Consider the following 23,168-nt stretch of genomic DNA (forward strand, 5'->3'; position numbering starts at 1 on the left):
GTGTGTGTGAATTTCAAAGAATTTATGGTCATATTGCAAAGAATTGGATGGTCATTAGAACAAAATATTTCCTCATTCTTTTGTCTCGGCTTTCTAAGTCCAATAGCTGGAAAGGGAGTCAAATCTTCTCACAATGACTGCACTATCAAAATGAGAAGGTTTAATTTAAATAATAAATAAGCTGCATGGCTACCTTTTGCTCTAATCTGTGCTAAAGTTTAGCACCTGATCTGCCTCCCAGCATTATTGCAAGAACATTTAAGTGTACAGTATAAGATTGTACTTGATTTATTAAAGTAATGAATTAGGTTTATTGTAGGTGATTAAATGTATTTTACTTTTTAAAGCACAAGAACTAGAAAAGAAAAGCATCATTACAATCTGAAAATAACTAGAAAGATAAGTTCATTAACTTGCCTACACTTGCACATCATAAAATCCTTGTTAAAAATTGCTCCCTAGCCTGCTGTATTAGCTTCTTTATGAGGTAATTTCTCCATACAGTAATAAGATTTTTCTTTTACTCTCCAGTGCATATTAAACCCACTAATCTTCTTTTATAAACTATAGTTTCAGCCACTTTCTCAATTTACTCACTTTAAAGATACATCCCTATTAATATTAAAGGTAACGAATACAGATATGAACTTTGCAGAACATGCCTGCAGATTTATGCCGCAATCTTTCAACTGGAATAGCACTGGAATAGCACAGAAGGGGAAAGTCATAAATGTCTCGTGTGTCTCATGGCAAACCAAACAATCACAGTCCCGACGGAATTAATTTCCCATCCGATTCATTATGTGAATGAACTCTAGGCAGACTTTGTACTGTCAGGAAATAAAAACAGGATGGAAACCCTCAGTTCATTGAGAGAAATACAGGGAAAACTTGCCTAGGAAGCACCCGGGCTTCAATAAGCCAATTGATAAACATTGTCACTGCTTTGGGGAAGGACAATTGGCCGACCTACCTATAAGCAAACCAATAAAGGTTGAGGTTTTAGTCTGGCTTCCAACATTGGAGAATTCATAATATGAGGTTGAAGATTACATCTTTCAAAGGATAAATTCCGACCATTTAATGATGCTTCTTGTTTGAATAATTCTAACAGATCCTATATTTTGAATATTATTTCTAAAATATTCTGTATCTTAAAGCTTATTGTTTTAATGATGTCATAAAGGGTCAATATTGCACAATCAGCATGATTAGTGGATAACAGATCTTGGTAAGGATAAATTAAATTAAATAGTCATAAAATTCTGTTATAAAGTCAATGTACATAGAACAGCCCTGGTATATTTTTTATATATTGGACATGAAGTTAAAATGTAAGATTTTCCTTATTGCTTTATTAATTGACTTCTGTAGTTACTGAAAATAGAAATTTCTTAAAGTGCTCTCTTTTTAGGAAATTTAAGAGTGACATTTAATGTATGTCAGGGTGAAATGTTAAGATATAATATTACTTACAGTTCTACAAAAGCCAATTATTTCACTTGAAAAAGTAGTGAAGATTAGAAGAATGCAAAAGAGGAAATACAGTATGACAAAATATATTAAAATTACCCTTTGAGTAATTCAAACAGAAACATTATTCTAGAGGCAATATTCAAAATGATAGAAAAATTAAAGCTTAGGAAAAATAAGCATTCTTATATTGCTTGAGCATATATAAAAAATCATATTTGGCAATGTATAGCACTGTTTTAAAAAAGTAATGTGTGATGTGGATCCAAAATGCCTCATGATGCATTTAAACATCTGAAGAGTATGTGGATTATAGACAACAATGATACAAATACTGTCCATTACTACTTCTGCTAATTGTGAGACAGGTTAAAATATAAATCATTCATCACTAATTTTACTGTTAAAAGGGTTCATAGTGTAGCATATTGAGTAAATAAAGCAAATTACCAAAAAGAAAAAAGATATTGTGTTAGTACGTTTTATTTTGAGAGATACACATATACTGATGTGTGTTTTGGAAAAGGACACTAAACTGCTACCTGCAACCATGGTTTACTGTGAGGTAGACTGAGAGTAGGGACCTGTGCTCATTTGTCTGTTTACTTTTCTTCATTCTATTCTTCTTCTTTTCAACTGTTAAGTGCACCGAATACATACTTAAAGGCTAACTTTAATCTTCTATAAAATGCACATTTATTACCACAAAAATTAAAATCATAGGCTTTAAGAAAACTTTCGACATTGTTACAAGTCATTAAACACATAAAATGTATATTAAAGTCAGAATGGTGACATCTCATATTAGGACTAAAAATCATTTAAACACATTTCTGGCACTTAAAATATCTCCTCTATACACAACAAATTTGCTAAAGTTTCTTTTTTTGTTGATTTATGTTAAGTAATGATTTCTTCTTCTGTAAGGTCACAAACACCCTAAGTTTCAGATATCTCTAAAATTTAGTGTACTTATGTAACTTTAGTGTGCAAAGCTTCCAAACTATAACCTATCCATTTAAAATAAAATCATAGAATAAATTTCAAATAGACTGCCTCCAAATTTGATTTCTCTTTCCTAGTAGGAGTGTTTTCTTCATTCATGTCTAATAATTTTATTTCTCTATCAGTCCACTCACTTATTTATTTGTTCACTCCTTCCACCATACAAGCTTTCCTCATTGCATATCAGAAAGACAGACAGAAAGATACAGACACACAAGCATATACGTGCACATGTTCATATGTGCTCACACACAAACACGCACACAGGCACACAGAAAGAGAGAGAAAACATTTACTTTTAAATATTCACAAACCTACGTTCTGCCTCAGAATTCCTCTTTACATTTCTGTCCTGTGTTCTGACTAACTTATTCTATGAAAGCTTTTTCTACATTAAGACGCCTAAGCCATTTCAATCACTTTTGATTTCCCTTTAACATCATGTTAACTTCATGCATGACAGAGCTTTCTTTATGACAACATGGATATTCAGACACAATTCTATGGAGCTTCCCTCTTCACCAGGGTTTAAACTATTGTGGCTGAAGTTCTGAACTGACCCTTCCTGTAAGTCACTGGCATTCTCTCTGTGATGGCACTACCTACACAAGAGGTCTGTATCTTGTCCACCTAAAAAACAGGTGTTAGTCAGTGCTAAACAAAAATGGAAGCCAGTTCTAAGAGAAATGTTAAAGTTGAACAAAACGTACCTGAACAAATCCAGCAGCCGTCCATGGAAAAGAATCATAGAAATCATTGTAACCATGAAAACACAACCACATGAGTCAACAGGAATTGGAGAATTTGGGGCCCTCATTCTGGTGCTGGCAACTGTCTCTCTCTCACTTGGCATGTTGTATTGGATAAATGAATTAATAAATAATGGATTAAGTCCTATAAAAGAGAATCAACCTTCACATATCCTTTTTTCTTTTCCAAGAAAAATCTCATACTGGCTTATCAACCACACTTCTGCTTAATCTTAATAAAAACAAACTTGTAAGCATCTTGGAATGGTTTACATCTTATCTTCACTGGGCATATTCACCTGAAGCCTTTACATGGGCTGTAATAAGCACTGGTTTTTATTAGGGAGGGATAGAGGTTGTTGGTGTCATTAAAGTGCACTGTTCCTTCCTGAGGGCATGTGTTGCTTCTGGTGGCAGATGGGAGCTTTTGGTGACTGTTTAGATGGCAACGACTGAGGATTACAGGGCGAAGGGATGCTGAAATATTCAAATAGCAGCTGCAGGATTATAATCATGGAAGTTTCTTCTTCCTTGTTTTTCCTTAAGCCTCTGAACAAGGATGTTGTTGGGACCTTTGTGGTAAATTTGTTGACTAACACACATTCTAAGCAGCCTGTAAGAGTAAACTTAGCCTTTTGTATGAGGCATTAAAGTTAGCCTTTTTAGTTAAGCGTTTTCTTCTGGCATTTTGGAAAGATACATGATCCAAACAGAATATTTATAACAAGCCTTTTAAGGCTTGTTCTCATCTATTTTTGCCCTCAAAGGTCATTTCACAAAAGAGATCAAAAGACAGCTTCTTCCAGGCCAGCTCAGTGGGTGGCCAGAAGCAGATTAAGTACTAACAGAGCTCCAAAGAAGTACCAATCTGTCCGACTTGTTTTACACTGTTCAATAGTATACTGTCTCCATTACTTCACCACACAATTATATATATGAAGTAGCTTCATTATAACTGATATAATGAAAAGGCATTTAGAAAGGATCTTGAAATAAGCTATCAAATGGGCTTCCTGTGAATATCTGAACCCTTCACTGATGGAAGCTTGCTCACTCAGTAATTTAGAAATCTTCAGGAGCACTGAGAGCATTTGGTGGGTAAATCTTATCCAAAAATCGATTTTGTCTTTCCAGTTACTGAACTTCTAACACTAGGAAAAAACCAGAAGAGTTTGATTTTTGTTTTCCAGGTGAACACTGATTAAGAAGCAGAAACTTTATATTGGAACTGTGCAACCCAGGAATGTGTTTTCTCTTGTGACTTCTGTGTGCTCAACTATCATTCCTACTGTGTGTTTTCTGAATTTAAGGCACAATCCCCAGATCTTGCTAGGAAGAGATCTAGGGGATAACATCAAGAATGTAATATACAAAAGGAGAACTCCATATTCAGGAAGAGAAAAATGGGCTTTAAAATATTGCCTTCAAAGTATAGTGACATCTCTGAGGATATGAGCAACTCTGGCCAGAGTACAAAGCAATCTTAAATTAAGTGTTAAAAAAGCACAGAAAAGTTTATCAAGCAAATCCAAGAGTCCCTGAAGGAAGAAAAATAGAAGAAAACAGAACATAAATTGAATGGGTAACGAGCTGAACATGCACTGGTAAATTCAATAACTCAAGCAATAGACTGAGCACATGAACATGGGTATAGGAAAGGTCCCGGTAAGTGCATGGATGGCCCTCTAGCTGCTGATGACAATTGGAGCTGACGCAGAAGCAAAAGACTATTTAAGAAGGAACCTGCCCAAGGTTCTGTTAAAACTATGGGAATGGTTTGAAGAACAATGAGAAGGGAGTGCCAACCTCATAGTGATGGTAAATGTGTGCATGCTTCACAGGACAAGAGATAAATATGAACAGGAAGGGGCAGGCCTGAAAAACCATAGGCAGGGAATGAAAAAAAAAGACTTAGCAAATTCAGTTGGAAAACACTGGTCTAATTGGATCTTAGTGCCCAGCTCATTGCTGGAAACAGAAGGAAGGGTGGCTTAGAGGAATCATTGCTGCACTAGAGTCAGCTTTGTGGAAGAGCAGGTGAAACGTTGAAGCCCAAAGAAAGGTGACAGAATAATGACCCCTTTAAAATGTCCTTTTTTGGAGGCCAGTCAAGGACTGGAGATCCACCACAGCCCTAGAAACTGATGTGGTCTTGGACATTTTGATGCTAGTTGGTTGATCCAGAGATCAGAATATAGTTAGGGATTTTTTTACTCTAACCAGTCATTGCAGACACAAGTCTGTGCGTCATGAGCTTGGGCTCTGTTACCATCTAGACTAGAATAGATTGCCCTGACAACAACACATAGCCATCAATATCAAGTTCTACTGGTCTCCAAAACTGAACTTCATGAAGAATTGGCTCTAGAAATCTTAAGCACCCAGGCTGAATGTCCAATTTTTATAAAACTAAGAAAGTGTACAAACTAGAATAGATTATTGGTGGGTGTGATGCTTTGTAAGTTTTTGTATCACCTTTGTCCTTTTTCTATCATTATAGTATTCTAGTTATTCTGTGTGTTTTTTATGTAATTAGTTACAAGGTTGTATATATTTCTTCCATCTTACCAGAATAAGGCTTCATAGTTGGGGCTGGAGAGATGACCTAGTGGTTAAGAGCACTGGCTGCTCATCCAGAGGTCCTGAGTTCAATTCCCAGCAACCACATGGAGGCTCATAACCATCTGTAATGAGATCTGATGCCCTCTTCTGGTGTGTCTGAAGACAACTACAGTGTACTCATCATATATATAAAATAAATAAAAAAATCTTTTAAAAAAGACTTCATAATTGTTCCCACATTTTTCTATACCTACAAAACGTCATCTCTTCAACATTTAGGTATCTATCATAGCCTCCATATTGCAAATGCTATGCTTCCTTTTTAGTCATACTATACCTCCTCCTCTTCCTTTCTTCTCTTTCATTTCACTATCTAAATATTGACGTGTCCCTCATTCTAAAAAAGTCTATAAACTACATCTTCTCTATCTACTACCCCAAAACCTCTGTTTCTAAAGTAAAACCAGCATAAAGCAAAATTATCTGGTATAGCTAGCCAAGTCCAGATATGCTCAAAACAAAACAAAACAAAAACAAGTGAAGTACATCACTCTACTTACTCTCTAAATAGCTGCAGAAAATAAAATTCCAAGATCACACACCTTTTTAGGAGGACTCATAGAAAACAGAACCAAATAGAATTGGAAATAAGAAGTTGAGACAAATCCAGTCTAACAGAGAAAGAAAGAAAGAGAGGAGAAAGAAAGAAAGAAAGAAAGAAAGAGAGGAGAAAGAAAGAAAGAAAAGAGAAACACAAACTGTGAACAAGAGAGCTCAGTAGGTAAAAACACCATAAGTACAAAGCCTGAGAGGAGAAAATCCCTTTTTTCTTCTTCTTTTTAATTAGATATTTTCTCTATTTACATTTCAAATGATATCTCCTTTGGATTCTCCTCCGAAGGAAAAAAAAAATTCTGTTCCCTCCCCCCGCCCCCCCATCAACCTACCCTCTCCCATTTCCTGTCCCTGGCATTCCCCTACACTGGTGCATAGAATCTTCACAGGACCGAGGACCTCTCCTCCCATTGTTGACTGACTAGGCCATCCACTGCTGCATATGCAACTGGAGCCATGAGTCCCACCACGAGTATTCTTTGGTTGGTGGTTTAGTCCCTGGGACTCTGAGGGTACTAGTTAGTTCATATTGTTGCTTGTCCTAAGGGGCTACGAACCCTTCTGCTCCTTGAGTCCTTTTGAGATAATCTCTTAACTCTGAGCCCGAATAAAGAAAAAAAATTAAGAACAAGTTACAGACTTTCAAGATACAATGACACAGACAGACAAACACTCCAATTTTGAAAGGGAAAAGAAGACAGAAAGGAACTATTAAACAAGCAAGACTAAGTCCTAACATGGAGGACACTCCATCCTGCATTCTCATGTCCGGCATCTTGAGTTCATAACAGTATCATCTATGTTTCTACAGCCTTGGGTAGTAGTGCTGTGGCAGGAGAGTAGGGAATGCAGCATGAAACACAGTTAACATATGAGAGAAGCCAGTTGGCAGTAAGAGATTGGACTCCCTTCTTCACCTGCGTCTCATGCAACCACGGTCCCTGTTCAGGCCAGGTTATAGAGAAACTCCAGGTCTTCTTAACCTAGACTTCATGTAACAAACAGAACATTTGTGGGAAATAAAATAATAAAATATGAGTTCGATGAAAACGACTTATAAAGGGCTGGAGGAACGTTGTAGTCCAACCCCCATTTAGACTTTTACCCTCAACTTACTAACCCACTCTTAGTCTCAGAAATGAGAGTTCTTTTTAAAATAAGTAAATCTCAATTTCAATTTCTAGCTATTTGCTCCTGGTAAAAGAGATAATTTATCCTGGAACACAAGACCCTAGACTCCTGTGCCCATTGAACTCAGATCTATGGCCAACACTAAGCATGTGTTTCTTTCCTTCCCTCTTTAGTTACATTAAAATACCAACTGAAACCCTAGCCATCTTTTCCCCTGACACTCTTAAGCTTTATCTGTTTTTTCTGACCACCATGCCTAACTTACAAGCCGTGACTTTCTCTCCATCTCCCCATTCCTGGCAGCTGTTAGTACTGACAATTTGCTTGTCCTGTTGTTTATTGTTTTTTTTTTATTCAAACTCGAATAAAATTGCAATTGAGTTTCCTTTTGAGTCTATGTCTAAATTCTTTTATTATTGAGATTAAAAATTCACAGATGAGAGTGCCAATTTCCTTGGTAGAAGCACACCACTCATTCTTCCTATTATAGTACACAGGCAGTTCACACTTCTGGCATCTCTGGTATCTTGGCGTCTCCGTGGCAACGTGGGTTTCACCTTTACAGACTCATTCTATGGGTGCTTGGGTCCTCTGCATGGGATCCAACCATGACACACATTGTCTGACAGCTGCTTTCTAGAACCTTTGTGAAAGAATCCATGACGCCTTCATATTGGATTTTGGAACTTCATGGACAATCCCTGCAGCTAGCTGGAGATAGTCCTGCTACCTTTTACTACAGCAGTAGGATACTCTGTGTACCTTGGTAGTTAAGCAAACAAACAAACAAACAAACAAACACATTCCCATAGGCAGTTGACTGTCACCCAGAATACCCTTTGGTGGCTTTCCTACTTCACTCTTTTGCCTTCAAATGAAACTGCACTTTTACAAGTCGGAACATTTAAAGGATGAGGTAATATGCTCATGGCATGTTTCCTCTAAGGACTTTGTTCTTGTTGTTGCTTGTTCGTTTTCTTAAAGATGAATGCAAGAATGAATGTCTTTTTATTATACTAGGTACCTTTTAAGCATGGCCTTTTGGGACTGCCTTAGCAGTTCTGAGGTGAGAAGCAATTGGTTTTGATTGTGGATAAACCAAATATATTTAGGCAGCTCAAATTTCAGATGGTGTTATAGATTTGTTTTATGACTCATTATGCTGTCTTTTAATAAGAAAATCTACTTTATCAGTGGAATTCACGTGGGAAATATCACTTTTTTACTGTAAGTCAAATTATCCTTTTTCTCCACTGAATGAAGATTTATGATAGCATTTTTGAAAAATACGGATTCCTTGGGAATGTGGTTATTTTATAATATATTTAATATTGTACCTAAATTGTACATTTTTCTAAGTAGAAGGCTCTCAAATTTTTGAAGTATAATAAATTTAAAGGGGGAATAATAATATAAAGATGGAGTAAATTAAGCAAGGAACATGTAACATTGGATGATGAAACAACCTTATACCCCAGTCAAATGATTCTGATAATTAAAGCTTTCTACATTTATGCATTTACATCAGTATAGGGTCTTTGGAGAATTTGACATCTGGCTGAGACTTTAAAAACAGAACCAGGATTGGAAAGGTGAAATTCTTCTGAAGTATGGTTATTAATCTGATCACAAAATTGAGATATGAATAACCTAAGAGAAACAATTTACACAGAATTTTATGATTTCTAAAGAATTATACTTATTCTCATATTAGATACAGTCTGAATTGAAGGGAAATGTATGAAGGAGGTAAGCTGAATATGAATGATACAATACAAAAACACAGTTGCCAATAGGCTCAAAAAAAAAAAAACCAAAAAATAAGAAAATCTGGATGAGTTTGTGCTCTCTAGTTTATTCTATATGATCAAGATTTTCTAAAAAAATCAATGCAAAATATATTATAATCAATAAAAATTATGGTAAGAAAAATTTTGTATAAAAATTTTAGATTCTAGAGATGACATTACAGCAGTTAGTCTGAGATGACCTCATTTCTCCCGTTTTGCCTATGTTGTACGAGGGAAAGTTTGGCCTCCTAGGTAGACTAGCTAAAGCCTCTCAAGAAAGTCCACCTATGTGTTGTCATGTGTACTCATTAACCAGTCTCATGAACTTAGATGAGCAATGTAAACTCCTTGTGCATCAGTGTCCCATGAATAGAAACAGGATGACACCTAGCTCATAGGATGCTGTGGAAATTTAATACATTTCACACTCTCTTCAGAAGTTACTACATTCAAAGATATGGAAAATGTCAGTAATCATTATAGCTATTCTCTTTGTTGCTGTTATAGGATGATGGAAAAAAAACATTAATTATTTACACAGGTTACCTAACATGTTAAGATGATGCTAACTAAAAGTTACCCAAAATTAAAAACTTCTGATTGCTTAAACAGTTACCAGATGAAATGTATCTGCTATATCAGAAACTGTATCCAAGCATGGGGGGAGTGATGTCACCAGACAGATGCAGATAATGAGATCTTACAGCTGACCCTAATAGTGCTGTCATCTGGTAGGACTTCCACATAACCCTGTCTGATTTAATCTGATTTGGTTCATAAGTTGGGAAACTACTACTAGATGGAACAGTTTATTTGAAATTTTCAGAATTCCCCCAAATTCTATCATGGGACCACACAAAACTTAATGAAATATACTGATGCTATTTCTGCAATTCTGGGGTGAGGCAGGGGTGTTTTTCTTTTATCTATGTTCTGAGGAACCAGATTTAAATGTTTTTTTTCCTTCTCTCAAGTATAAAAATTTAGGGAGCTACAACTCTTATTTTAAGTTCTATATGGGAGTAGACCAGACAAAAGGGGAAAATGGCCCAATTAAATGACTAAAATTCCAGACACATCCAAAGCAAAGCATGAGGTTTGGGGGCATTAGATGTATGAGGGCAGGGGTATGTGCTAGCATCAATATGTGCCCACATATGTAACGAGTAAGAAAATGTCTGCAGAGCTAATATGGGTAGTTCAACATCAGCAGATGAGAACAGAGCAATCGATGCATATGGTACTTTTCAATCTGTGTTGAGAAACTCACAAACTCTTGCCGAAAAAGACTTGAAAAGCGGGAATCATCACTGATCCCACTCAGATTATGTTTAAAAGATAGATCTAAGCCATAGAGAATGGCTCAAGGTAAATCAGCTTCAAAGTTACACTTGATCCTTGAGAACCGGTTCATGAAAAAATAAAACATGATTACATTAATTAAATAGTACAAGAAGAAAATTACATCCCTAACAAAATTAAAACCTACCACAATATGCCTAGATATGAAAAGCTGAATGAGACAACATACTATTAATACAATAAAGGCATTTAAATAAAAGAATACGTTGCTAACATGCAATTTCTGTAGAAACAGTGTAGTTGGAGGAATAAGCATGGGCTCCCACTCTCCTAGCCGTCTTTTTTACAGAAAAAAAAAAGATGTAGAAAAATAACCAATGCCATAAACTCATTAATTTCACTAGCTACAATAATTTTTCATAATTTGATGCAATCAATCAAATATCTCCATGTTGCTGTATTTTACACAATGTTCTAAATACGTGTTCTTACAAATGTCAATTTATATTTTGTTCCAATTGGTAGTTTATATTTATCTTTTAAGTGTTTTCAAAGCATCTTTATTTTTGCAAGTCACATACTTCCTTTTTATGATATCAATATTTTTACTTACAAAAAATATGCTGTGCCAATACTCAAGCTGAATCCTTGCCACATCCTAATGTCTAATCAAAACCCTGGAGACATTTGGCCTAGCAAGTGGTACCAATGTTGCAAATCTTACTTCCTAAAGGCACAAACATGTATAAAGTATATTTTAATTCAAAGGCTTCTTGAAAAGTATAGTAGCAAAAATGCAACCTGTTTGAAACTCATTGTATGAACTCACTCATAGATGTTTTCATATACAAAGTTGCAATGTGCTCTCATAAAGACAGTGTATCTAGCCCCACGACGACAGTAATTAAGATAATCAAACTATGTTCTATCAGATAATAAGAAGTGGATTTTGTAACTATACTTTTTATTTTTAATTCGAAAGAAAATATTTCCTGGAATTTGTTTTATTTAGAAGATACATCACAAATAAAAAAAATCTAGGCAATAAATTAACATATATATATACATATAATCTTTAATCATACTATTTGTAAACATTTTATGAATACTAATAATCTATTCTATTTCAAAGCCCTATACAGAAAAATATTAGGTAGTTACAATGTAATATTTAATATCCCAAGTACCTTAGCAACCGGAAGATACCCAGGCTCCTGCTGCAAGCACACTTTTGTGGAAAAAAAGGCTGATGGGAGGATGGGAAAGATGGAGTGCATGGTGGAGAGTAAAAGAGAAAGCAAAGCCGAGGAGTTCGGACACCGTGGAGAAACGTGGAACTGGAGATGCGGGGGCAGTAAGGAACAGTCAAGTATGAAGAGGACTTAGTGAGGTTCTGGCCCTCATCGCCTGCCACCAATGGTTATAACTGGGTTCTTGGTCCTGTCTGTGTCGATGTCTCTGGCCCAAGTTGCCACCAAAGGCTAAGCAGATGTCAGATGTCCATGGCCTTGGCTGCCACCAAAGACCATGTGGGTATCTGAGGGCCAAGGTGCTGAGGAAGAACAAGCTGATCTGAGTGGCCTGTGCTCCCATCTGAGGCCATGGAGACACTTTGGCCCATGCCTCTGCTGGGAACCACGGGGTACATGGTCCTATTATATCTGGTGTCAGTCTGTGTTGATGTTCAAGGCTCATGTTACCACCAATGGCCATGCTGATGTCCCTGGTCTCTGGACTGCTGCCTCAGGCACTGTACTAAGCTGACCCCAGCCAGCACTTGCCAGCCAGCCACTACACTCAGGAGAGCTGGCCCCGCCCCTTGCCTGGGCAGCACATTAGAACTGACCCTTGGGAAGAACAGGAGAGCCAGCCTTGCCCCGAGATGTCCCATACACCCTTACACCCATACACCCCCAATCCCCTACAACCCCATCCACACACACACACACACACACACACACAAAACCTGCCCCTCATTGACTGTCACAGGCAGATGACCTGGCCCTGAGGTCTTGAGAGCAAGAATGTTGGCCCACCCCTCACTAACTGCACTCTAAGGAGAACAGGGCCCTGTAACTTGACTGGGTAACACAGTAGATTTGGCCCTGGTAACTAAGGCACAGGTGAGCCAGCCAGGAGGATACAAGTACAGGAGAGCTGACCCTGCTCTTTGCTGGATGCAGAAGGTAAGCTAGCCATAGCCGTGGCAGTGCTGGAAGGTGCATGCACAGGTGACGGTGCAGGTTAACCAATTCAGCTACCACCCAGGCCCAGCTTCTGGGCTTTGAGTTGGCCCACCCCGACATCTGTCCTATTTATAATCCACTGGAGTTCGTGAAAGGCATGAGGGTCCATTAGAGTTAGTATAGCAGAAGCCGAAGCCCTTGAACCAGACCAATGACTCATTAAAATGAACATTTGCAAGTAAAGATGTATACACAAATGGGTGTACTGTGTGACACACTACAGCCTCCAAGGGAGGAGGGAGCTAACAAGGGGTTGTTCTTGTTGTTTTTGTTTGTTTGTTTGTTCCTGGGAGGGGAAACTGGGAAAAGAAAAATCATATGACATGTAAATAAAGAAAATATCTAATAAAAATTTTTTTTAAATTCTATCTTATTTAATTTTCTTTTGGGAAGAAGGTTGCAAGGACAGAGAACCAATACGAAAGGATGGGGAATTGAGTGGGAGTGAGGTGCATGATATAACAGTCACAAAAAGTCAATAAAAATTAAAAAAAATAGAACTGTCACTCATTCTATTTAAGGAATGTGAAGTATATTTTGCCACTTGGTCAACATAGTCTGCTTTGTACACTCTGAAATATAGTCCTATAATCTCAATTTTAAATTTAAGATGTGCTGTTCATTCACTATGTACAGGTATCATTTAGTATGTTCTGGAAGTCACTCAACATTTAGAACTTTTAGCTGAAATTAAATAGCAGCCCAGCTTTTTTTTTTCATTTTATTTTTGATATAGGGCTTTATGAAGCCTAGGTTGATCTCAAGAATGTTAAGTAGCTGAAGATGAATTTGAACTCCTGATCTACCCTCTTCATTTCTCAAGTATCAAGTGAGTGTACATGACCATGACCAGCTTTGTGAATTCTCTTTATTCATTTGTTTACTTGCCCATATATCAAGTCATGATAATGATAGTTACCATAGTAACTGTGTTAGCTACTCTGGTAAAGTGCACTTAATACAGTAGAAAAGTCTAATGCAATCTTGAAGCCATACCAAAGGAATGATTATTGATATTGATCAATTGGCTTATTATTGCAGTTAAAATATAAAATTAAACCTAATAATTTTACAAGATACATTTTTGTCACCACCACCGAGAATGGATATCATATCTTTCTGCAGACTCCTCTGAAATTTACTCATCAGTTATTGTCTGGACAATTAGATGGTTTTCCTTTAACTAGGCTAGACTTAAATGAATGCCTCCACTGACTTCAACTACTTTCTCCTGTAATAGAAGACACATAATTAAAGGCATCTGTCATGAATGGATATGTCAGTTTTCCCCTTGAAACTAGAAAGGGATTATTGGTCTCTAATTTAAAAAAAAAAAAAAAAACATTGCCTCATACTGGTCTTAATTGGAAACTGTGCAGTAATGGGCAGATGATTGATAGATCATGGATAGAGGCAATAGATAGATAATAGATGGAAAGATTGATGAGAGACAGATAAGAAGGAAAGAAAGAAAGAAAGAAAGAAAGAAAGATAGATAGATAGATAGATAGATAGATAGATAGATAGATAGATAGATAGATGCAATTATACTTATGGAGTCTGACTTCTGAACAGGAAGATGTGCATAAAGACATATACAAACAAACAAACAATCCAGAGCATCCTTTTTGGTGTCATCACACCAGGACCTGAGAACAGGGAAAAGAACAGTGAGAATAGTGCATGCTGGACATGCCAATAGAGAAATGATAAATTATTAAACTGTGATTGGAAATATTGCCATTTTTCAAAGCTGTCAGTTTAAGCATAAAAGCATCAGCACATTAAACTAGTTACTGCTTTTTCATAATTGAGACTTTAGCTTCTAGCTGTGCCCTGCAGCTTTTCATTAATCACTAAGACTGAGGTTCAGCTCACTGACAGCTTAGAAGGCATTAAATGGGCAAAGTATTTCCCAGGTACAGTTAGGAGAGGCCTTTTAGTCCCATAATCCACAGCTAATTGTTTTTCAAAGTCTCTAAATACAATCTATTCCTGGCGTTTCCTGGTGTCAGAATTAGCTGCAAACTGATTTTCTTTTATCTTCCTAGACTTTCTCCCACTAACGTCTATTGAGAGCCTGTTGTTAGCTCCATAGAACAGGTGCAGAAGGACGATGATACGTGAAACCAGAACTGATACTTACCAAGGAGCCACTTATCAGATTGCCTAAGAAACACTACTTCCTGAACACTTATTTTAATCATACCATTTAATTTGTCATAAAAGAAACAAAATAGCATGAAACTTTGAGTACAGGCCAAGTTGAGCTTTTTTAATGTGGAGAAAATACCTTGTCAGACTCATTGAGCAAATGCAACTGTATCTTTCTTCATCACAGTTTCCCACATTTGCTTGACTCAGAGATTCCTGTCATAAGCCCCTCTGATGCTTTGGTCCATTTTTTTTTCTCTACAAAGTATTGTGCATCAGGTTTTAATGGATGTGCCAAAACATTCCTTCTTTCAGTATAACAAATTATCAGGAGCAATGAGGTTCATTAATTATGTCATCTAATTGGATTGAGGCAGGTGCAAAATACCTCAGATGAAGTGGTCACTGGCAGGAAGGCCCAAGTGCAAGCTTTTCTATTAGAAGCCAGCATGTCTCCAGACTCCTGGAATTACTTTGTACTTATTGATTAATGGCCATAATTTATTACAGTGCAGAAGATCTTGCATTGAGTTAAACGTGTGATTAATCAATTTTCCATCAAATTATGAACAGCAGAGCAGTTGCCAGAAAGAAAATACCAAGTGCATTTTCCCATGGTGTAAATATATCAGGACTTCAGCTAATAACTGTCTATCACTTGTGTAATATTCTCTGTCACACTGATAGATGTCATCTCCACAAGTCTGCTACAGGTAGGAATGATGGAACGACCATGAAGCATGTTTTATAGCTGCCCTGTTTATATAATGAAATGTTCTTTGAATCCATCTCTAAACAATTTATTAATACAACATTCATTTCTGCCTTCAGCTTGAAATACATCATTGTTAAGTCAGCAATCTTATATTAAACTCAAAGTGAATATTGAGGAAAGGAAACCTTAGGCAAAAGAGAGATGAATTTTGGATTTCGTGTGCACAGGAGCTCATTTTTATTTTATGTCACAAATTCAAAGGTGACTAATTGTTGTCAGTTCTAATCTTCTATAAAGTACAGCACATGTGTGTCTGGGGAACACTACAGGAATCTACTGATTAAAGAAAAGAATTCATTTTGTTGGAAAAGTTAATTTCTCTGATTAAATAACAGCTATGTAAAGGGTTCATAAATTGTATTCTCTGTGCAAGAGTATTTCATCTTACATTTAAGCTTGTTGCTACTGCATCTTTATAAATGTTCAAAAGACAAATCTAAGTGGTGAGGCCCTTGAGTCAATCACATTAAATAAAATTATCTCATACTAAAGAGTGCATACAATAACAAAAACTGACTCTGACAAGTAAAGATTTAACTGGGATAAATAAATACAGCAATGAGTGTTCATTTCACCATTCAAGTTCAGTACAGTAAAAAACAAACAAACAAACAAAAAACAGCAAATGAAAAACAAAATCAAAATAAAACAAATAAAAACACATTCCACAACCTTTAAAGCAGCTAAGTCATACTGAGCCACTGAATAATACTGAAGAACTGAAAGTGCTACTGCAGAATCTTATAGACTTTCTTCTTTTTCTCCCGTGGGCAACGGGGATATTCATGGAGACTAGTGAGTGAGAGAGTCTTTGGATGGATTCCAGCTGACAGCTCACTAGACCTTTCTTGATCAGTGTCAGCCCATTAATTCTTTCTGTAGTGACACATAAACAGCCAGCTTCTGGTAGACCTTTGTTCAGTAGCATACCTACTAGGTGCATGTAACATTGTAGTAGGGCCTCTGTTTAAGATATAGAGAAAGATATAGATTCCATTCTACTTTACATACATTGTTTTCCTGATAATAATTCTACTTAAAAATGTAGGGCAACTTCATCTCCAAAATGGAGATTGGAACTTGGTTTTGTTGTACTAATAATCAGATTCTTACATAAGACTCCAACCATAACATTTTCTCAAGCCACCTGCCCAATTGTCAAGGGTTGTAAAGCTATGTAACTCTAACTGGCCAAGACTTTGCTTCTCTACAGTCACATCCACTGATGACCTTTAGAGTCTCTGGTTTTCTAGAGAACATGTGTGAGTGAAATAGGAACTAAACAACACATTAAATATAGCCCCTATTAATGCATTACTGTATAACTTAGAGGAAGCCATAGAAAGAGTTCCCTACACCCCTCCTAATACCACAGAAGAGATCCCTTTACATGGTTCTTGGTGTGGTTTTTGTTGCCAATTTTGTGCTCTATGTCACACAGGATTTTAAATTTTCCCGTTAGATGGTTTACGAGAAGTGTTAAAATCCTGTAATACCCCAAGCTTAAGTCTCAGTCACTTTAATACCTACTACATCTCTCTGGCTAGGGGGGAGAATGAAGGTTTGAGACTTCCTTATGACTTACTGTAGCCAGCAGCGGCCACAGGTTCCTGGGTTCCTGAAAGGAAAGCTGGGGCTTGAAAGGGAGGGAAGGGAGAAGACTATGACCAAGACAAAGTATCTGATCAAGGCCCAATATTTACTTTATGAGTCTGAGCTTATTAAGGGGGAGAACTCATCCCCCACTATGCCAGGATCTTGTTGCCTTGTCAGGATCTTGGCAGGAAAACAGGCTAAGCCACTCAGCAGGTAGTGGGTCCTTGTAGGGAGCTGCAGATGTGGCAGGACAATAGACATCACCTAGGTCAGAAGACTCCACCCTAGGTGAACTAGCTAGCTGTGGCAAAGACAAGATCTGATTCAGCCACTTGAGGCTGGGAGGAGGGCACAACGTGGTAGAAATCATTCCCTAAACCTACAGAATTCTCAAATTGAAGCTCAAAATGACACCTACTTTTATACTCATCTTTAATTGTGTCATTCCTTAAGGTAGACCTCAACTGACCATTCAGAAGGAAAGATCTGCTGCATGGAAGTAAAGACTATATAGTAAAGACTATATAGGTTGTAGGAAACTGAGAGGAATGTTTGTGCATTGGTGGTTAAAATGTCACATGGTTCAGACTTTATTGAATAGTTACATGGCAATTCTTCAAGACAATAAACTTAAAATTACAATGCACCTAACAACCCCACTTTGAGGGAAATAATTCCAACATTGAACACAGAGACTTTAATCTGTATGTGTACACAAAAGTTCAAATTAGCATTATTGCCAAAAGCTCTGAAGCAATAATAGTCCAAATGTCCATACAGTAATGACTGAATAAACAAAAACATATTGTGTATACAATACACTATTTTCAGCAAGATAGTCTGGCTCGTGTTACAGAATGGATAGCTTTTAAGACATTCTGCTCAGTGAAATAAGCCTTCACAAAGATGAACATATCATTTATATGATATAATAGAACAGTCAACTCCATGTGGGTACACAGGAGAATTGTTATTGATAATAGTCAAGAGAGAATTTATTTTATATGGGATGTCAGTTGTGCATGAGGAATTTTAAAGATGGATGTTGGTGATGGCTACACAGCCATATGTATTTGATGACTCCAGCCTGTACACCTAAAAACTGTGACAAAGCTAGATGTCATTTGGCACAACAAGGCACACTAATAGTATACAATAATGACAGAGCAAATAGTCTGTTTCCACTAACAGTGCCTGGAAAAAACCTACTAATGAGGGTTGGAATGGAAATGGTGGGACACAAGGATAAGGTCCCTTATTGCTTTTGTAGATTCTCAGCAAAACTTCATCTTTTAAAATTGAACTAATAATGTTTTGTTTTACTTTATGTGAGCATGGGAGAAAGGCTTCTGAAGCTTATATTTTATTTTATTTTGTTTTATTCTTCATAATAATCATGGCATAAACTGTACTTGCTGAATCATAGGTAGTTGAAAACATAGGTTGGCTGCCAATACAAGTTTGGCGACACTCAAGGGATATGTTTGAGGGTCATCATTTGGCTATATGGAATTTATAACATATTATTATATATCTCAGAGCCTGTAAGTGTTACATAATATTCATATCCATAATTCATACATGCATACAAGTGAATATGCATTGCAGAGATAAGTTCCTGAATGTCTTCTACTAGAGAACCAAGCCTGGAACCTGAGCCAAGAGGAACATGCATTTCCTCTGATTGTTTCACATGACTTTTATCAAGTTCCAGTTATTTTTATTAGATGCTAAGTTCTTATGAGCTGTGCATATTTTGAAAGACTTCTGGAAATATTTCAGCTGCTTTCTATGCTGACTTTCTCAGCACAATCAAACAAAACCCATAGTAGAAACTGTATTGGGACCAGTGTTGCAAAAGACCAAAAGCCTTGGGCTATGGAAAAGAAATGGGAGCCGTAAACTGATTTGAGAAATCTCTTCCAGTCAAGGGTATAGGTAGTATCTGAAGAAAATTTGATCATTCTTGACACCTAGAACTATCCAGAATTCTGTTCTTCCAGGAACATCCATGATACTACGAAGCTTATCACTACCATACCTGCTGATGGGAGTGTAGAAAACAGACTATGCAGGTGAGGGAATGTAAAATGTGGACATCCTGAAATTAAACTGGCACATGCTTCTGAATACAAATCTGCAACAATTACCCTTCTTGGTAAGTAAAAATGTATGAGAATGTGAAACTCTTAATACAAATATGTTTAATAACTTTGTGGGGTACAGCAACTAAAAACAATGATACACTGCCTCAATGGGCAAGTTCTTAATTAAACTGTGGCAAATTAATACTGTGGAATTAACATTCACCAATATAAAGACTGGATACTGATACTTGAAAAAAAATAACATTATGTCATTTGACTTAGGCCTGTATGAAATGTTACCTTCTTTATTTAATAAAAATTATCTTAGTGACAGAGAATATAAGAGCAGGTAGAAATATTACTTTAAGGCAAAGAAATTGATATAAATTGTTTATTATAATAAATTATCAGAATAACAAAAGCATTTCACTTATTGAGACAAGATACCAAAAAAAGTGAGAAAAAATGAAATTCAGATATATTTAGATGCTGGGTTCACAGCTCCAAGAACAATCAGGAAGATTTAAAAAACAATGTGAGATTATGTCACGTTGGGCTAGGATACCTCAAACATGGCTTCTAAGCCCAGCTCACCCTTAGCCAAGTGTTGTTGGCTAGTGTAATTCTACACCTTAACAGAAGTCATTAGAAGTCACCTATTAGTAGATGATGATAGTACGTCAATCACAGGAGTCTCACTTCCCTCCCTCTCTCACCCCCTCTCTCCCTCATTTTCTCCCTCCCTCCTTCTTCCTCCTTGGTTTAATATTTTTATGTACAAGTTAAATTTCCAATATATTCCAAGGTGGCACACAATTTTCACAAATTGATTTTTGTAGTTCTTATAACATAATTAGCATTTGGTGATGTGCTAACTATTCTCAGGTCACTTTTGTACTCCATGGAACTTATACTTTTCGAGAAGTTGTCTTGCCCACCTAATGATTTGCCATGGCACACCTGCAAAGAAATCTTTCTCCTTCACTCTGGCATTGTGAAGGTCAATCATCAAAGCCATGCTCACCCAGCCTAGCTCCGGTATCCTGAGGATTTCTAAGTGAGCCACTTCCTCAAAATCAAATGCTCATTTTCCAGGATGTGGTGCTTGTGGTCAAATATAATAGAAATATATCTTATTTACATTTCCAGATACCAGTGGAGAAGGACAACTTGAATATGTTCCACAGTAGAGTATTCTTTTAAAAATTGGATGTTTTATTTACTTACATTTCAAGTGTTATCCCCATTCCTGTTTCTCTTCCAGAACCCCTCTATACCATCACTCCTAAAGATGGATCTATGATGATGATCTCCCACCCACCTATCCACTCCTGCCTCAACACCCTAGCATTCATCTATACTGGGGCATCAAGCCTTCACAGGACCAAGGGCCTCCCCTCCCATTGATGTCAGATAAGGCCCCTTCAGCTCCTTCAGTCCCCCCTAACTCCTTTGTTGGAGTCCCTGTGTTCACTCCTATTGTTGGCTTCAAGCATCCACATCTATATTGGTCAGGATCTGGCAGAGCCTCTCAGGAAACAGTTGTATCAAGCTCCTATCATCAAGCACTTCTTGGCACCTGCAATAGTGTCTGGGTTTGGTGTCTGCATGTGGGATGGATTCCCAGGTGGGGCAGTCTCTGGATGGCCTTTCCTTCAGTCTCTGCTCTATTCTTTGTCCCAGTATTTCCTTTAGACAGCAGCAATTCTGGTTTAAAATTTTGGAAATGAGTGGGTGGCCCCATTCCTCAACAGGGGTGTGTGTGGGAAATGCATAACTTCTGGATTTGGTCTCCACAGCTTCTTCCTCCCCTTTGTGAGGTTTTTCAGTTATTGTCATCCCCATGGGGTCTTGCTTTCCTAGTGTCAGGGACTTTCTGGTTGCTACCCCCAGTTCCCCATTCCACATTGATACACACCTCTGTTCAATTTCCTGTCCCTCTGTCCATCTCCTCCTATACCTGATTCTTCCCCTCTTTTTCCCATCCCCCTCTTTTCTTCCTCCAAAGTCCCTCCCACGCTCCACTTCCCTTGATTACTTTGTTCCTCCTTCTAAGTAGGACTGAAACATCCACTCTTTGGCATTCCTTCCTCTTGAGCTTCATGTGGTCTGTGAGTTGTATTGTGGTTATTCCATACTCTTTGCCTAATATCCATTCATCAGTGAGTACATACCATGTCTGTTCTTTTGTGGCTGAGTTACCTCACTCAGGGTGATATCTTCTAGATCTATCCATTTGCCTGTGAATTTCATGAAGTCATTGTTTTTAATAGCTGGGTAGTATTCCATTGTGTAGATGTACCACATTTTCTGTGTCCATTTCTCTGTTGAGGGAAATCTGGGTTCTTTCCAGCTCCTGGCTATTATAAACATGGCTGCTCTGAATATAGTAGAGCCTGTCTCTTTATTACATGTTGGAGCATCTTCTGGGTATATGACCAGGAGTAGTATAACTAGGTTCTCAGGTAGTACTATGTCCAATTTTCTAAGGAACAACAAGACTAGTTTCTAGAGTAGATATACCAGTTTGCAATCCCACAAGCAATGGAGGAGTGTTCCTCTTTCTTCATATACTTGCCAGTATTTGCTGTCACCTGAGTTTTTTATCTTAGCCATTTTGACTGGTGTGAAGTGGAAACTCGAGGTCGTTTTGATTTGCATTTCCCTGATGACTAAAAATGTTAAACATTCTTTAGGAGCTTCTCCTCCATTCAGATTTCCTCAGTTGAAAATTTCTTTGTTTAGCTCTGTTCCCTATTTTTTTCTCCCTTCATTTTCTTTTTTATTTTAGATATTTTCTTTACTTACACGCGAATTTCTCCATTCCCAGTTTCCCCTCCAAAAAACAAAGAAACAAACAAAAACAACAAAAACAAACCCCTGTTGCCTCCCCCTTCCCCATGCCTGCCACCCCGCCCTCTCCCACTTTCTGGCCCTGGCATTCCCCTACACTGGGGCTCTGAACCTTCACAGGGCCGAGGTCCTCTCCTCCTATTGATGATGGATTTTGCAATCCTCTACCATACACATGCTGCCTGAACAATCAGACCCCTCCATGTGCAGTCCTTGGTTGGTGGTTGAGACCCTGGGAGCTCCAAGGGTACTAGTTAGTTCATATTGTTGTTCCTCAGGTTATTTGGTTCTCTGGAATCTAACTTCTTGAGTTCTTTGTATATAGTGGATATTAGCCCTCTATCAGATGTAGGATTGGAAACAATCTTTTTCCAATCTTTTGGTTGTCATTTTGTCCTATTGACAGTGTCCTTTGTCGTACAGAAGCTTTGAAATTTTATGAGGTATAATTTTTTCTATTGTCAATCTTGCAGCATAGGCCTTTGGTATTCTTTTCAGGAAATTTTTCCTTGTTCCCATATGTTCGAGACTTTTCCCCACTTTCTCTTCTATTACATTCAGTATATCTGGTTTTATGTGGAGGTACTCGATCCACTTGGACTTGAGCTTTGTACAGGGAGATAAGAATGGATCGATTTGTGTTCTTCAACTTGTTGACTGCTAGTTGAACCAGCATCTTTGGTGAAAATACTCTCTTTTTATCACTGGATGGTTTTAGCTTCTTTGTCAAAGATCAATTGACCACAGGTGTTTGGATTCATTTCTGGGTCTTCAATTCTATTCTATTAATCAATCTGCCTATCACTGTACCAAAACCATGCAGTTTCTAT

The 23,168-nt window shown here is 37.4% G+C and overlaps 1 long non-coding RNA gene across 3 annotated transcripts in view; it reads left to right on the top strand.

The window, feature by feature from the left end:
• The first annotated feature begins 8,340 nt into the window (after positions 1-8,340).
• The window catches only part of LOC116073170, a 38,286-nt gene continuing 23,458 nt past the window's right edge, over positions 8,341-23,168 (top strand). For 2 of the 3 annotated variants that reach the window (XR_004111704.1, XR_004111702.1), the window contains exons 1-3: positions 8,348-8,451; positions 13,610-13,702; positions 19,402-19,556. This is a non-coding gene — a long non-coding RNA (uncharacterized LOC116073170). Of the gene's footprint in view, positions 8,452-13,609; positions 13,703-19,401; positions 19,557-23,168 lie in introns of all 3 variants that reach the window. The other variant, XR_004111703.1, reaches the window with a different exon arrangement.

The sequence above is a fragment of the Mastomys coucha genome, unplaced genomic scaffold (assembly GCF_008632895.1).
Source record: "Mastomys coucha isolate ucsf_1 unplaced genomic scaffold, UCSF_Mcou_1 pScaffold23, whole genome shotgun sequence".
NCBI classification, from domain to species: domain Eukaryota; kingdom Metazoa; phylum Chordata; class Mammalia; order Rodentia; family Muridae; genus Mastomys; species Mastomys coucha.